This window comes from Trichosurus vulpecula, chromosome 2, assembly GCF_011100635.1.
Source record: "Trichosurus vulpecula isolate mTriVul1 chromosome 2, mTriVul1.pri, whole genome shotgun sequence".
NCBI classification, from domain to species: domain Eukaryota; kingdom Metazoa; phylum Chordata; class Mammalia; order Diprotodontia; family Phalangeridae; genus Trichosurus; species Trichosurus vulpecula.
Window position 1 is genome coordinate 6,827,789 of NC_050574.1, and position 16,015 is coordinate 6,843,803.

Here is a 16,015-nt window from a genome sequence, read left to right on the forward strand (position 1 = left end):
TCCCTTCCAACTCTAAAGATGTGTTCTCCTCAAAAGTACATTCATATGTTCCTTTCCACATCCTCTTCCAATATTCTAGGAAGGAGGCCTAGCAAGACCAAATCTGAAACTATGCTGGAAAGCAGTAGTCATCGGGAGTATTTTGTCCTATTTAAAAATAAATATCTTGGGAAATGAATTGATCAGGTATGCAATATACAAAATAAAATGAATATAGTAATTACATGTTCAGTCAACCCCAATACCTCTTCTATGGAGCCAAGACTTAGTAACCACTACAAAGTGCTAGAAACACTGGAAAGTAGACTGGCAGAAAACAGATATAGGCCAACATTTCATACTGTTGACCAGGATTAGCTCTTAATCAATTCATGACTCAGGTGTGAAAGGTCACCTCAGATAAATTAAAGGAACCAAGAAGAAAAGACATTTCTGAACAGTGAAAGAATTCATCACCAAACAAGGGCCAGAGACAATCACAGACCAGTTTATGTCACACAAGAAACCCCAGTGCATCTGAAATTTAAAGGAAATTCCACCTAGATAAGATGGTCTGAGTAGGATGAATTTTGGGGTAAGACCAGAAATGTCCTTTAGGGACTGGGTTTTGAATGGGAAAGCAAAAAGAGCATCTTTGGGTTCCATATGTAAAATTGTTTATGAATATAAAAAGAAAATAATCATTTTTCTCAAAATGCTGCTTGAATTAATCTGACTGAATCCCCAGATCATGAGGATCTCTGAGCCATTCTCCGATTTTATGCATTACATGATCTGACGATATCAACTATATTCAAGGAAGGCATCCAATTTTGAATCAAGGCTAGAGTCCGTTGAGACTCAGTTGCCTTAAAGGTATAACTGCCAAACCTATTACTCCAGGTGGAATTTTATATATAATCACTAGTATATCGCCAATGTGATACCCACAGTGGCTGCTCTAAATATGCCGGTGTATTTCCAGGTTTGAATCGCAAGATATAATAGACTCTCTTCACTGAAGACAAAACCAAAATGTTTATTCAAACACCAGAAAGCCAAATCCATCATAGTAACAAAGAAATCTATACACATTATCAATGCAGGGAGTACCAATATCCCCAAGACATGCTGCCCTCTCTCGCCCTCTCTCATTCACACCAGCTGCTCTGCTCTCTCTGCCTGCTCTCTCTCTCCAAGTTCTAACTCCCTCCAACTTCCTGCTCCACCCTTTCTGTTCCACCCATTCAGCAAGCTCCTCCTACCACAGGCTCCATGTGACTCAGACTCATGTGACTGAGTCTTCCATGTGACTCAAGCAGATCACATAGGCCTAAGATCTTCCCATTCCCATTAACATAACAACTAGCCAGACAAATTCTCACAAAAACTTGTATATTATAAACAAATGTATAAGCTTCCACTCCTAACCCTACTTTGGTTGTTAGAGGTCTTAATCACTTAGTAAAGCACTTGACCACTTTAGAATTGGGAAACCTTTCAGCACCTTCTTTCCCAGGACTGAGAAGATTTTATGAACTTTCCTAATGAGAAGATTCCAAGACACCTAATTAGTCCCTAAAGAACTTCCCAGATAAGGAGAATCTACAGGGTCTTTTGGCATTTTTGCAAATAGTAAGTTATCATTTTTAAAGCAAAACATACTCAACTAAAATACTTAGCACTTTTTATACATTGTAACCACATTCTCTAACAGCTTAATTTATCATTCCACAGCATTCAAAAGAGGACATAATTTTCTAAGGATGTAATTGAATCATCCTTTAGGAATCATTTTTCAAATTAACAACATTTCTTATAGAATGGTTTTCCAAAAGTCACAATAAAAGAAAAATCAGAAGCATAATAATAGCATAAACAATATTACAGATTTAAAACAAATCTTGTTTTGACAAAACTGATTTGAAACAAAAACTTATTCCAGTCTAATAACATTGATTCAGTTGAATGTATTTATAAATTATCTTGCATAGAAAATCACTTTATCCATCTATCAAATTGTCACTTTAGATTACAATCTAGAGTAATCTAGACTACAATCTAGACTAATCATATTTAGAAATCAGTATAGAGTAATTTTGACCTGGTTATGCTTTTATTTCTTGTTCTGACAATTTCCAAACATATTTCCATAATGCAAATTTTAAGTATATTTGGCATTAAAGTATGATCTGTCTATAGAAGATCAAACATCAGTTATCCTAAAAGAAGAACACAGAGGAACATAAGAACACAAACTCAGTCTCATCAAATCTGGATTTGAAGTTAAAAATGGTATCATACAGAACCTCAATTTTCCCAAAGGCCATTTACTTCCTGAACTCAAATTATAGGACCAACTGCTTTGTTTTAGTCTACTACCAAAGTTTTATCATGGCAGTCATTCTGCTCATAAGAAGGAGGGTCTAATTTCTGCAATAGACAAAGGAGAGAGGTAATGAAGTGATGAGGGAATCACAGTTCTCAGGGGTGACTATCCTAGTGGGTAGTGGCTCAGGTAGAATTTGAGCCCTGGATTGGAGGCTGGTGTACTAGAAGTCCAGGGCAGAATAAAGGTCATTCTCATGGCCATGACATGATAGAGGCCAGGGATAGAGCAGAGAGAAATGCAGGAACCTGAGGTCCTGGCCCAAGTTTGATTAGAGAATAGAGATGATCCTAGGACCTCAGAGCCCATTGGCACTGGGAGGACCTCCCAGAGAAGGCTGGGTCTACTGAGGCCTCTGCCACCTTTTCTGCTTCCCAAGTGCCCCATCTTTTTAAGTAGCTGTGCCATGGATTCATGCTCTTGGCCTCCCTTGGCTGAAAGACATCACTATCTCCTAGAAACCCAATGCTGGACTTGCAGAGTCCAGGTAGGTCTGAACCAAGAGATCCTAGACATTGGATGACTTTCTTGTGCTCTAATTTAGTCTTCTAAACTCCAAGAAGATACTGTTCTCTTTGGATTACTATAAATGGCTCTGCTAAAGATCTTTGAAACAGTTTAAATATCTTTTTTCTTTTGGTAGAAATGTACCTTTTCAGGGGGGTGGAGCCAATTTGGCAGGAACTCAAGTGAACTCTTCCAAATTCACCTTCAAATAACCATAAAATAACACCTCAAAACAAATTCTAGAGTGGTAGAACCAACAAAAAGATGGGGTGAAACAATTTTCCAGCCCAAGACAACTTAGATCAGCAGGAAAGGTCTATCTCAGTTGGGTAAAAGGGGAACACAGTCCAGTGCAGGCAGTGTTCAAGAAAGCCAGCAGCAGGGTGCATCATAGCAACACAGTAGAAGACCCTGAGCCCTAGAAAAAATCAGCAGCTGAAGCCCCATGGCCCTGGCACAGCAGACCAGCAACACAGCAAGCCACCTGTGAGGCTTCAAGTCCCCAGTGCCACAGACCAACAGGTATACCCTATGGCCTTAGTGCAGCAGGCAAGTGGCCAGGCCTTGTGGCCTTGAAACAGCAGGCCAGTGGCCAAGCCCCTGGCAGAAGAAGCTTGAGACAGTGCTCCCTCAACCCGAGATGCAAAGCTGAGCTTTAAAGGTCACAAAATGGGCTCAAAAAAAAGAACAAAAAGAAAACCTGACCACAGAAAAATACTACAGTGACAGGGAAGATCAAAACACAAACTCAGAAGAGGGCAACAATGTGAAAATGCCTACATGTGAAGCCTTATGGAAAAATGTGAATTGGTTTCAGGTGCAAAAAGAACTGATATTTTTAAAATCCAATAAGAAGAGGTGGAAGAAAGGGAAGGAAATGAGTGATGCAAAAGAATCATGAAAAATGAGTCAACAGCTTGGTAAAAGTAGCACAAAAAAATGGGAAAAAATGTACAAAAATTCACTGAAGAAAAAACTCCTTAAGAAGCAGAATTGGCCAAATGGAAATAGAGGTAAAAAAAACTAACTGAAAATAATAATTCCTTAAAAATTACAACTGGGCAAGTGGACGCTAATGACTCCATAAGATATCAAGAATCAATGAAAATGAAAAGAATGAAAAAATGGAAGAAAAATGTGAAATATCTCATTGAAAAAAACAACTGACTTGGAAAAGAGATCCAGGAAGAATAATTCAAGAATTATTGGACTACCTGAAAAGCATGATAAAAATAAAAAAGAAGAGGAACCTGGATGTTATCTTTCAAGAAATTATCAAGGAGAACTTCCCTGATATTCTAGAACCAGAGAGTAAAATAGACATTGAAAGAATCCACCAATCACCTCCTGAAAAAGATCCCAAAATGAAAACTTCCAGGAATATTACAGCCAAATTCAAGAACTCCCAGGTCAAGAATAAAATACTGCAAGCAGCCAGAAAGAAACAATTCAAATATTGTGGAACCATAGTCAAATTACACAGGATTTAGCAGCTTCACATTAAAGGACTGGAGGATTTGGAATATGATATTTTGGAAGGCAAAGGAGCTAGGATTACAAGCAAGTATCACCTACCCAGCAAAACTGAACACAATCCTTTAGACAGAAAATACACATTCAGTGAAATAGAGGACTTTCAAGTATTCCTGATGAAAAGAATAGAGGTGAAGAGAAAATTTTTTACATTCAACAAAATGCTATGGAAAGATAGATTAAAAATTGGACACTAAATAATTTAGTCCTAAAAAATTAATTGGCAAATGATCAAATCATAGAAATAATCAATAATTTCATTAAAGAGAATCATAATGAGACAACATATCAAAATTTATGGGACACAGCCAAAGCAGTACTTGGGGGAAAATTTATATCTCTAAATTCTTACATCAGTAAAAGAGAGAAAGAGCAAATCAATGAATTGGCATGCAACTTTAAAAAAAAATAGAAAGAACAAATGAAAAATCTCCAATTAACACCAAATTGAAAATCCTAAAAATCAAAAGAGTAATTAATAAAATTGAAAATAAGAGAACCATTGAACCAATAAGTAAAACTAGAAGCTGGTTTTATAAAAGAAAAATACAGTAATAAAACAGATAAACCGTTGGTTAATTTGATTAAAAAAAAGAAAGAAAACCAAATTATCATTATCAAAAAATGCAATGTATGAATTCACCATTAGTGAAGAGGAAATTAAAACAATAATTAGAAGCTATTTTGCTCAATTATATGCCAATAAGTCTAACAATCTAAGCAAAATGACTGAATGTTTACAAAAATATAATTTGCCCACATTAACAGAAGATGAAATAGAATACTGAAATAACCTAATGTTAGGGAAAAAAAGTTGAGCAGGCCATCAATGAACTTTCCAAGAAAAAAACCGAAGGGACAGATGGAGTCACAAGTGAATGCTATCAACCATTTAAAGAACAATTAATTCTAATACTACATAAACTATTTGGAAAAATAGGTGAAGGAATCTTACCAAATTCCTCTTATGACACAAATATGATTTTGATATTCTAGCACCAGTGTGATACCCACAGTGGCTGCAGCTGCTATGAATATGCCGGAGTAATTCTGAATTGCAAAATATAACAGACTCTCTCCATGGAAAACCAAACCAGAACATTTATTCCAACACTAGAAAGCCAAATCCATTATAGCAAGAAAGAAATCCATCATAGTAACCAAGAAGTCTATACATATTACTAATGCAGGGGGCACCAACATCCCCAAGCCTTCCTTCCATTAGGGCCTTCCCACAAACCAACTCCATTAAGCAAAATCACTCCCTCTCACTCAAGCTAGTTGCTACTCTGTGTCTCTCTCTCCCTCTCTCCCAGCTCAGCTCCAACTCACTTCCTGCTCCACCCTTCCTGCTCCACCTGTTCATCAAGCTCCTCCCAACACAGGCTCATGTGACTCAGACTTATGTGACTCAGGCAGGTCACATGGGCCTATTAATGGATGGAAAACATCTTCCCATTGCATTAACAATATAGATACCTAAACCAGGAAGAACAAAAACAAAGAAAGAAACTCATATACCAGCTTCCCTAAGGTATTCTGATACAAACATTTTATACAAAATACTAGCAAGGAGATTACAGTAACATATCACAAGGATCATAAAATATGATTAGGTGAGATTTGTACCAATAATGCAGGATGAGTTAAATATTGGGAAAACTATCAGCATAATTGACCATGTCAATAAGAAAACCAACAGGAATCATATGATTATAGATGCAGAAAAAGGTTTTTGACAAAATAACCATTCTCATTTTTATTTTTTTGAATTTTTATTTACTTTATTTTTAACTTATGGAATAAAACAAGCATTTCCATAACAGTATAATTTTTTAAAATGATTGCACATGAAACTGCAAATCTATTATGATGAATTGCTATTCCTTTGAAATATGTAATAAAACTCATTCCTATTAAAAACCCTAGAGAGTATAGGACTAAATGGAGCTTTCCTTAAAATGATAAGTAATATCTATATAAAACCATCAGAAAGCATCATCTGTAATGGGGATAAGCTAGAAGCCTTCTCAGTAAAGTCAGAGGTGAAGCAAAGGATGTCCATTATCACCACTATTATTCAATATTGGACTAGAAATGTTAGCTATATCTATATAAGAGAAGAAAAAGAAATCGAAGGAAATAGGACAGGCAATTAGGAAACAAAACTATCACTCTTTGCACATAATATGATGGTACACTTAGAGAATCAACTAAAACCAGTTTAAATAATTCACTACCTTAGCAAAGTTGCAGTATAGAAAATATACCCATATAAATCATCAGCATTTCTACATACTACAAATAAAGCCAAGGAACAAAAGAAAGTCTATTTAAAATGACTGCAGACAATAGAAATACTTGGGCACCTGTCTGCCAAGACAAACCCAGCAATTATTGTTATCACTACCACATTGTGATTTTCCCCATCTCAGTTTTGATATATTGTGCATGGGCATAAGAAATTAAATGGGAATATTTTGGGAGTTTTACAGAAATGGCAGCTAACACACAAAGGTCAGCAGACATCACAGGAACAGTTTAGAAACTCAAAAATGGATAATATATACACATGCACACAAATATACATATATAGTGTTATATAATATTTTATCTTTTAATGCCATAAATACACACAATTTCTTTTTTAAAGTTAAAATAAGTAAAAAGTTAAATTTTGCAAAAAGAATGTGAAAGCCAGCAGATGACATACAAAGGCTAGTGTTTTTACTTAACATTAATCTACGTATAGCCTATGACCAAATACTTAACCCAGTTTTTACAGTAAAGTATTGTAAAATCCCAATAAAAGAAAAAGAAAATTCAGTCTTCTCTGGTACAAAGGGAGGGCCACAAAATTTTACTCTGATTTTCCAGATCACAGTGTGGGGGTGGGGCCCTAAACTCTGCTGTGTGGAAGGGATTACTGCAGCTACTCTGCCTTCACACAAAGTATCCACCTAAGAAATAAAACAAACTTAACTGTTTCACAAAAGGTAAGCAAAAACAGTCCCTGCCCTCCAGGAGCTCAGTCTAATAGGGGAGACAACATGCCACCAGCTGGGTCCAAACAAGCTCTGTACAATATAAATGGCGGGGGGGGCACCCTAAGAGGAAAGGCTCAGGCAGTTTGGGAACCAGGAAAAGCTTGTTTTCAGGTGAGATTTTAGCTGAGATGTAAAGAAAGCCAAAGACCCAGGTGAGGGGGAAGACATTCCAAGCATGAGACATAGCCGTTGGGAAGGCTCGGGGTCATGGTCAAGAATCAGTCAGGAGGCCAGTGTCCCCGGGTCAGAGAGAAGAAGAGGACTAAGGTATAAGAAGACTGGAAAGGGTTTGGGTCTGGTCATATGAGGTCTGGGAAGGAAGGAAGGGAGGGAGGGGAGGGGAGGGAAGAAAGAAAGAGGATGCTTTCATTGTTCAAATACAGGATCCAGGATTAGAAAGGCCTGAGTTCAAATTTGGCCTCAGACATTTACTAGATGTGACCCAAGCAAGTCACTTGACCCTATTTACCTCAGTTTCCTCAACTGGAATAAGCTGGAGAAGGAAATGGCAAAGCCCTCCAAAATCTTTGCCAAGAAAACTCCAAATGGGGTCAGGAAGGGTCATTCAGGACTGAAAAGACTGAACAACAAAGAAAATATCTTGATTAATCAGTTGTGAAGCTGCTGTTCCTTGCCTGATCTATAGGATGAAGTGGGTGAGGTCCTGGAACCCTGCCAAGGAAGGAGACATTCAGGGCCCCTCCAAGATGCATGGGGTTATGAGTTCGAGTTTTCTATGAGACAACATGGAGTCAGATTGGTTTTCCCCACTATGGACAGTCTAAAGTACGCTTATAATCTTTATTTTACAGTTGAGGAAAATGAGGCAGGCGAAATGGAGGTGAAGTGACTTGCCCAGGGTCACCTGTGTACTGAATGTCTGAGGTCAAATTCGAATACAGATCTTCCGGGTTCCAGGCCCTCATTCTGTCCCTGAGCCACCCAACTCCTCTGACTAGAGAGGTTTTCTCTCCTGGGGGGCGGGTCCCCCTGTTCCCCGAAAAGGAAAAGGTCATTGGAGTCTTTTCCAAAGGGCCCAGAAGGAAAGAACTGATCCCCCTCCTTCCACCAGTCAGCTGCTAGCCTCTGCCTCAGTTTCCTTCTGTGTACAAATGAGATGGTAACAGCTGCGCCTCTCTCGGTCCTCTGGGGATCACTGGGGCGGTAAGCGCACATTAGGCGTCGACTGGGTGCAGAAGGATGGGCCCTGCCCTCCAGGCGCTTATACTCTAAAGGAGGAGCGCCCAGACCCAGCAGCAGAAAGGGGGGGTAGGGAGAATGACGTCACAAGCCCCCCAACCAATGCTCTGATCCTGAATGATAAGGGAGTGAGGAGAGGCGGCCACGTCCCAGGATGCCTACGTCGTGACGTCACGGCCCTTCTCGGCCCCTCCTCTTGCGGCCGCTGCGGAGCCCCAGGGAATGCTGGGAATATCGCTTTGTGCGTGCGCAGCTCTCCGGAGGGAGCCAGAGGTTGGTTCTACTCTTTGTGGGGCCGCGCTGGGTGAGTGGGGGAGGGAAAGGCGGAAAGGAAGATTCTGTGCGCAGGCGCGGCCCCGGCTCCCGGCGTGTGGGGGGAGCCCCTCCTCCCCTCCTACGCCCCCACCTCCTCCTCCCCCAACACACACATACGTGGGGACCTAGGTTGGGTTAGTTAGTGTGACAGCGTCCCCAGAAGCTAGTGCATGGATCTTTGGGTGCGTGTGCAAGAGGGGGAGGGTCTGGGGCTAGTGCGTGTGTTCAGGGGCTCGTGTTTCGGTCTGTGACAGCGGGCGCGGGGAGGAGCAACCCGTTTGGCTTGGGCTTCTCCCTTGGGCCCCAGGCTGCCTGTGAGAGTCCCTGGGCCCCCTCCTCGGAGCAGCTGCTTGGGGGGGGGGAGCAGGGCTGGCCCTTGGGGTGATTCCAGTCCTTGTGGAGCCCCTTCCCGCCCCTCCCCCCACCCTCCAGCCCCGCTTGATGCCCATCCCCACCTCCAGATTCTTCTACCACCATTCCCAGCGCCCTCCCCCTGGGAGTTTCATTCAGCCCACATTTTTGCCCAGCCCCATTTCTGGCAGCTGCGATCTGCTAACCCCGGTGGTATTCCCCGTTCTTTCTCAATTACGTCAGTGCCAGGCCGAGCCTTTCTCTGCACCCCAGCATACATAGAGACGCTCCCTCCAGCAGGCCACCCTTGCAGGTCCACACTCTGCTCGCTCCCCGTCACCTGCGCCTCCACTTCACCAGAGCTGCTCAGAAACCCGTTCATGCCCTTGATCTTGCCACCACCCACGAGTGTCCACTTAAAAAAAAGAACCTCCTACGGTTCTTTAATTAGAATCTGTTGTTGTTAGGGTCAGAGGAGATCGTATTTGTTAAGTGCTTATGACTGGCACAGAGTAGGCCCTTAATTCAGGTTTGTTTCTTTTTTTTCCTACATACAAAATATGCCTAAGGTGAATTGCAGGAACTCAAACAGAGAAGATAGATCAAGAAAGGCTTCTTGCAGAAAATGGGATTTTAGTGGAGGCGTGAGGAAAGCTGGTGAAATCCAGAGGCTGAGACAAGAGGGGACAGCTGGGGAGGAGGGAGAGGAGCCAGTGAAAATGCAGGCAGGAGATGGAGAGTCACCCCAAAGGAATAGCAAGGGGCCATTGTCACTGGATGCTGAGAACAGGGAGGGGGAAAGGGGGGAAGGGATTGGGGAAGGGGAGCTCTCAGGGGTTACTGGACTTGAAGACAGTAGCCTAGGTGAAATTCAAACCCTGGAGTGGAGTTCGGAAGCCTGGGAAAAGTCCAGGGCAGAAAAGGGGTCATTCCAGTGGCATTTGGCATTCCAGATCATGGAGGGCAGAGCTTGTAGTTTAGAGGGAGGCAGGAAGTGTCCTGAAGTCCTGGCCCTGAGGGCCACTGGAGGAAATGTCTGTTTTGGGAGCCTCAGAGGCAGGGCAGAGTGGGGCTCTTGGGTCTAGGAGGACCCAGGCAGAGCAAGCTGGCTCAAAACAGAAGACCTGGCAGCTGATATCTCTCTGCCTTTTTTCATTGGAGTAGAGGTTACTCTGCCTTCCATGGGGGCTGAGATCTCTGCCCTTCTGGAAGCCAGCTCTAGAGATGCAGGTCTCAGGTCTGAACGAGGGCCCCTTCCCACACCCCGCTTCTGCTGGCTGCCATTTCCATTGGGCCTCATCTTCCCCATCAGACCTCTTAGCGAGTGTCCTCCACGCTTGCCAGGAGCAGGCCTCCCTCTCAATCTGGCTCCTGGGTTGCTCCCTACCCCTGCTACTTGTCCAAGCTCCACATCACATCCCAAAGGTCTTGGGGTGCTATCCCCACCTTTACCTTTGGGTTGCCATTAAACGACTTTCATCTTACCTATAGCATCAGATAGAGGGAGAGTGCTGACTTAGGAATCACTGACGCTCTGACTAGTCTCTCCCCATCTGGGATCCCAAGCCCCTTCTGAGTCCTGGGTCTCTGTAGAAGGATGGGGGAGGGGAGTGGGACAGAAGGGAAAGAATAAGTGGGCATGGTAAGTACTCTTCCTTTTTAGACCTGTTCCCACCCCAACGCTACCTGCTGCCCTCCCCTGTTGGTTGGAGGCTATCCCTTGAGGGCAGGGCCAGGGCCTTTGTAACTCCTCTGAAACCTCAGCCTCTGTTAATCCTTGTAGGCCAGCCTCCTGTCTGGGAAGAGAAGGGAAAGACTTCTGCCCCTATGGGATCCTAGTTCCTTCCCAGCTCAGCCTACAGTGGACAAGACCTGGCCTAAGCAGGGAGCCTGGAGTCAGAAGGAAATGGCCCCTGGGACCCAGAGCTGCCCAGTCCAGGTGAGTGCAGCCCATCCCCAGACCTGACCAGCATCTGCCAATGTGAACATTTCCATAGACATAGAAGATTGTTTTTGAAGTTGGCCATCTCTCTCACCTATGGATTGTTTCTTTAGAAAAATAGGTATAAAATTGAATTCCGTAGTAACCAAACTGCCCTGCTGTCTTCTGTGCTTTGAAGTCTACCAGTGGCACTTTTTTATGTTGAGTACTAACTCCCTCCCGTTCACAATTCCCCAATTGCTGCCTTCTGTGTTTGTTTACATTCTCTCTCATTACAGCTGACAAGGAAAATCATTTCACTCATTAGTCCCTATCTGTAGGCATCATGGCTTTGTTCGCTTCTTGTCTGCCTAGCCTACACACAAGTCCTTTGCCCTCCTCTGTTTCTTGTGGCCAGGGTCTCCCCTGTAGCAACTGAAGGTCAAGGAAAACCCCTTCATACTGAGCCTCATCCAGACGGGCCTGGAGCAGAGGCCTGAAGACTTCCCCAGCCCTTGTCCTTGACTGTGTGGTCTTCAGAGCAGAAATTGTCCTCCTGGTCCTGGGCACAGACTCTGCCTCGGCTCACACAAGTCTTCCCAGGAATCTCTGAATCTCTCTCATTTACCATTTCTTAGGCCAAGTCAGTAAGCATTAGAAAGTGGCTCCTCTGTGCCTGGTCCTGTTCTAGGTCTTGAGAATCAGTCAGTGCCACAAGTCAAGGCTTGATTTTCTAGACACAAGAAAGTGACGACCATGATGAACACAAACCTTAGACATGTGTTGTTTTATAGTTGTTTCTTCTCAGAAAGCTGGGTGTTCAGCCTTTACCAGCACACTGCTGCCTGGTTCCCTCCTACTTTGGAGGCACCTACCTTATGTTTGTGTGCTATAGGGATCCCAACAGATCCCCTTCCTCCCTCATGTGAGGGCATCAGGAAAGTTGCTCCTCCCTTGTGGTCTGGACAAGAGGAGATAGGAGGCAAAGCATGGAAGAAGTGGAGAGAAGGGAACTGGTAGCCCACTAGTGGAAACAAAAGGGGGAAGGGGCAAATGGCAGGGATGGGGAGAGAGAATGGCCACATACAGATTAGGCCCCAGGCCCAAGGTCAACTTTGGAGAATAATTGAGAATGAAAAATGAGGAAAAGGTCTGGTACAATGGGCCAATCAATCATCCAGTCAGTATTTCTGATGGGAGTACTCTGTGACAGTACTACATTGTATTAGTTGTGAGGGAGAAAGCTAAAATTAATGAAATAAGCCGAAGTTACATTCGAATAGAGGAGACGAGTACCCATAAAAATAGATATCACATCAATATAAAAGTAAATAAAGTCAAATACAAAGGTTCTGAATAGAGAATGTTTTGGAAGCAAGACTACCAGCAGTGGAAGATAGCAGGTAAGGCTTCATACATAAAATGGTACCTAAGGTGTGTTTTAAAGGGACAGAGAGACCAAACATTTAAAGAACAAAGTGATGGAGTCCGATAGGAGCTTCACTGAGCTGAGGCTGGTTTAAAGGTGTGGCAGTGACCTGCGGAGGTGATAATTCAGTCAATCCAAGATGAAGAAGAACAGAGGACCCAGAACAGAGCCTTGGGGAATATGAAAAAGTCTGGGTTGTGATGTAGTTGCTGGGCCATCAAAGGAGACTGAAAAAGTGTGGTCAGACATGTAGTAGAGAAAAGCAGGAGAGAAAACTCCCTAAAGAGTGAGGATCCTAGAGGAGAAGGTGGTTGGCAATGTTGTTGAAGAAGAGTTTTAGTTTAAGAGTTCAATAATAACTTTAGGGAGAATACCTTCAGGAGAGTGAGGAGGAAAGCCAGTTCGTAAGGAGTTAAGAAATGAGTGAGAGTGGAAAATAGACTGCAGACAGATTTTGTTTACCCTGTAGGATTATACACAGTTTTGCTGGGTAGGTAATTCTTGGTTTTAATCCTAGCTCCTTTGACCTCCAGAACATTGTATGCCAAGCCTTCTGATCCCTTAATGTAGAAGCTGCTAAATCTTGTATTACCGTGATTGTGTTTCCACAATACTTGAATTCTTTCTTTCTGGCTGCTTGTAGTATTTTCTCCTTGACCTAGGAACTCTGGAATTTGGCTACAATATTCCTAGGAGTTTTCCTTTTGGAATCTCTTTCAAGAGGTGATGGCTGGATTCTTTCAAAATCTATTTTCCCCTCTGGTTCTAGAATATCAGGGCAGTTTTCCTTTATAATTTTTTGAAAAATGATGTCAAGCCTCTTTTTTTGATCATGGCTTTCAGGTAGTCCAATAATTTTTAAATTATCTCTCCTAGATGTGTTTTCCAGGTCAGTTGTATTTCCAACGAGATATTTCACATTGTCTTCTATTTTTTTATTCTTTTGTTTTTGTTTTATAATTTCTTGATTTCTCAGAGTTATTAGCTTCCATTTGCTCCATTCTAATGAGCTTTTGGACCTCCTTTTCCATACAGCCAGTTTTGCTCTTTAAGGCATTCTTCTCCTCATGGGCTTTTTGGACCTCTTTTGCCATTTGGGTTAGTTTATTTTTTACGGTGTCATTTTTTGGGGTCTCCTTTAGCAAGCTGTTGACTCATTTTTCATGATTTTCTTGTATCACTCTTATTTCTGTTCCCAATTTTCCCTCTACTTCTCTTACTTGATTTTCGAAATCTTTTTTGAGCTCCTCCATGGCCTGTGACCAATTCATATTTTTCTTGGAGGCTTTGGAAGTAGGAGCTTTGACTTTGCTGTCTTCTGGTTGTATGTTTTGATCTTCCTTGTCACCAAAGCAAGATTCTATAGTATGATTTTTTCCATGATTTGCTCATTTTCCCAGCCAATTACTTGACTTTTTAGCTCTTTATTAAGGCAGGACTCTGCTTCCAGGGTGGAGGGCAAACCGTCCCAAGCTTTAGGGGTTTTGTACAGCTGTTTTCAGAGATACTACTAGGGACCTGTATACTTTCAGCTCTTCCAAGATTGTATGATCAAAGGAGAGGTGTTTACTCCTCTCCTGGTCTGTGAGTGACCATAAGTACTCTTTTCAGCCTTGTAACTGTAAGAAGGATTTCCTTTCCACGCTGCCACAAGCTCTGCCATGCCAGCACTTCTCCTCACCGCCGGACTACCACCCAGGACTGCAACCCAGATCCAAGCAGGGCAAAGCAAGAGAATTCTGTCTCAGCACCAGCAAAGAGATCTCTACAGTCCCCCCTCTGATCAGCTGCTTGATCCCCCCATTGTCTCTGGGCCAAGAGCTCCAGAATCAGTCACTGCTGTTGCCACCTCCACTGCTGCCACCCTAGGGCTGGACCATCCTGCTCCTTTGTCACCTGGTTCCCACAGTCCTTTCCTACTGACTTTCTAAGTTGTCTTTGGTGCTTGTGGGTTGAAAAACCTGGAAACTGCCACAGCTGCCTCTGATTCAGTCTCCTGAGACTTACTTCAACCGTGTCTGTGCTGGCATGGTTCATGCTGGACTGTGCTTTTCCCTAAGACTGGTGCAACAGACCTTTCCTATCGACCTTTCTAGGTTGTCTGGATTGGAAATTTGGTTCAGTCTGTCATTTTGTGGGTTCTGCTGCTCTAGAATTTGTTTAGAATTATTTTTACAAGTATTTGGAGGGCTTTGGGGTAGAACTCAAGCAAGTCCCTGCTTTTACTCAACCATCTTGGCTCCACTTTCTTAGAGAGTGGAAAACAGAAACCATTGTAAGATCACATGAAGAGGTTTTGAGAAGGAGAGAATGAATGCAGCCATTCAGCAAACCCTTATTAAGTGCCAGGCACTGTGCTTAGTGGTGAGCATGCAAAAAGAGGCAAACAGTAGTGTCTGTCCTCAAGGAGCTCACAGTCTAATGGGGGAAACAAGAAATACACAATTATGTACAAACAAGCTGTAAGTCATTGACATTTAGTTAAAAGAAGGAAGGCACCAGTATGAAGAGGAACTGGAAAAAAGTTTCCTATAGAAGGTGGGATTTTGGTTGAGATTTCAGGGAACCCAGGAGGCCTCCATGAGGAGCCAGAGAATTCCAGCCACCTTAGAGAGCCAGAGAAAATGCCTGGGACTTAGAAATGGAGTGTCTTTTTCCTGGAATAACAAGGAGGCCAGTGTCATTGGATCAAAGAATAGGTAACAGGAAGTAAGGTGTAAGAAGACTGAAAAAGTAGGTGATTTTTAGGTCATGGTGGGCTTTCAGAATCAAAATTAGAAGCAAGATACTCAGATGAGATTGGGTAGTCAGTGGTCAATAAGCATTTATTAAGCTCCCACTATATACCTAGCACTGTGCTAAGACATGGAGATTCAAATACAGAAGAAGAAAGACTGTCCTGTCCCCATGGAGTTTATACTTTCAAGGGGAAGACAGCACCAAAGGAAGTTGAAAGGGGGTGGGGGGGGAGGCAAGAAGAAACTGGACACTGGGACATGGAGAAGTCAGAAGTCCCAAAGCAGTGCAGCCAAGTGAGAAATGTGAGCTTACCCTCTCCTCAAATGGAGGTTTGAGGTACATGACCTCATTCCATGGTGGTGAAAAGAGAGTGTGAAAGGATGGAAAAGGAAAGAGATATGGAAGAACTTCTGTTAAGGACAAGTTAGGGATTTAAGAGATTAATTATTAACCAATAAAAGGATGGCCTTCCTATACTGATTGCTCACACTATGAATAAATACAATACAATGACAAATCATGACTCAGGAGACTCCAGTGAAATGGAAAATTTTGTAAATTTTTGGAAATATAAAAAATTGGGAAAAGACTAATACATTCTTTAA

General features: G+C 42.5%; 1 pseudogene; it reads left to right on the forward strand.

Annotated features, from left to right (window-relative positions):
• Positions 1-11,112: 11,112 nt before the first annotated feature.
• LOC118836171 overlaps positions 11,113-16,015 on the forward strand; it is a 30,404-nt pseudogene continuing 25,501 nt past the window's right edge.